The sequence below is a fragment of the Austrofundulus limnaeus genome, unplaced genomic scaffold (assembly GCF_001266775.1).
Source record: "Austrofundulus limnaeus strain Quisiro unplaced genomic scaffold, Austrofundulus_limnaeus-1.0 Scaffold16, whole genome shotgun sequence".
Lineage (NCBI taxonomy): Eukaryota > Metazoa > Chordata > Actinopteri > Cyprinodontiformes > Rivulidae > Austrofundulus > Austrofundulus limnaeus.
Window position 1 is genome coordinate 1,264,812 of NW_013952418.1, and position 2,028 is coordinate 1,266,839.

The following is a 2,028-nucleotide window of genomic DNA, read 5'->3' on the forward strand; positions in this document are numbered from 1 at the left end:
ATATATTAGAGCTGGGCGGTATGACCCAAATTTTATATCACGGTATTTTCAACAATTACACCGGTTTCACAGTATTTGATGGTATTATTTTCCCTCACAGCTCAACTGATAATAAAATGTACAAACTTTGCTTATTGACTTTTTTTCTTTTACTGTACCTCTGTATCACTGTTTCCCTCCTCGTGTATGKCTTTTCATCTWTGACTGGTTGTAGACAGTAACCACGCATTTAGGTCCGATCGTGAAGGGTTGAGAAAAAATCATTATCAGGTCTTTCTTTGCGTGTTAATAAAACTTAAAAGGACGACTCACCTTGCACACCAGTCAACTCAACTCTACTACAAAACTACTCCCCCGGGCAATTCACAATAGAAGCACATTAAAGCCTCCATGCAATAACGTCTCTTATGTAATGCATTAAATCTAACCATGCACGTCACTGAAGAGGTGTTTACTACGTTCAGCGATGGTGAAAACCCAATGTTTTTTTTTTACGTCAAACAAAAAAAGCAGCTGAAACACCAGCCGCCGCCAGTTGCTCCAGCAATTACGTTAGCATGCTAATGTGATAAGCAGTGCTGCGAGGAAACGAGTCCCCCGGGAAACAGTTCACTGGCAGCCACGACGAAATGTTCCGCACATGTTCAGGCTATTTAAACCGGTATGTCAAGTATTAAGTAAATTCCTATCATAACAAAAATAAAAACCGGTTTTCGGTACAAAACGGTATACCGCCCAGCACTAATATATATTATTTATTTATTGGTCCATTTATATTTTTCTGCTTTTATTTCTAATTGTGTCAGTTTCGGTCCTCCATACTGCAGAACCTGGAGATAATTAAGTGTCTGAATCAGGTGTGTTGGAGCAGGTAAAAAAGTAAAACATGGAGAATTGTCCACCCCTGCCTCAAGCTGCAGGAACCCTGTTGATAGAGGGGTTTACGACTATATAGCTGCGCAGAAACTTTTTATTTATAAATAAAAGATGTGAACAACAGAAGAATTCCATCCAGCCTTACATGTTGGAACCAGAGTCTGACACAACCAGGGGAGAATGAAGACCACCAAGCTGGAGTTGGTAAGACCTGACCTTTTTAAGAAGTTCTGTTGTTAATAATTTGATGGAACAGTTCAGAACACGTCATGGGAAATAGAAAAAATGAACGGGTGGAAATATATGGCCCAAGTAGAACATAAAGATGTCTTTGTAGCACCAGGAAGAGACTAAATTMAACTTTTTTTACACTCCTCCAAGTTCACAACAAAATGTATTTAACGGCTAAAAAGGTGGATTTTCCACGATACGGTTCCTTTAAAGCTCAGCTGAAGAACAGAGAAGCAGCTAAAACATGCAGGATGGGGACCACTGAGGACCAGGACTGGGCACCACTGACGGTTCTCAGACATCAAAGTGTGTTTTACATGATAAAAATAAACTACTAAAACATCATTTTAGACAGTGTTTTAGGAAAAACTAGACCATCTTTAGGACAAAATCATTTCTATGCTACCAAGTTGGACCCCCAGCATAACAGAAATTAATTTTATTTTCCTTTTAGGTTYCTTCCTCTCACTGTAACCTCATTTGATATGTTTATCAGCCGTCGCCCAACGGACCAGCTTAAATTCTAACTTCCCATGCAAGCTATCGACTTGTGCAAGAATAGTTTCTGAGAATCTTCAAAGCTAATTGCCTTGGAAGTGTGAGGGGAAGTAAATTAGTGTCACGCCACAACCAAGAAAAAAGGTTCCCAATCGCATTTGGGGTTTTTTTTCCTGTGACTTTGAGAATATTTTTCTCTTGCAGTCAGAGAAGCCTCTGTGCACAGAGTGGAACAGAGTGAATGTTCAGCAGGAATCAGTCACAGAGACGGCGCTGCACATCAGACAGGAAGAGAGGGACTCTCCACAAAGATGCAGTTGACAAAAAACAGCACCGACTACGTATTTAAAAGGCTGCACTGGAAGATAATAACAGTAGAAATTAAAATTAGTCGGCTCCAGCAGATTAGTTTCACTCTGAATT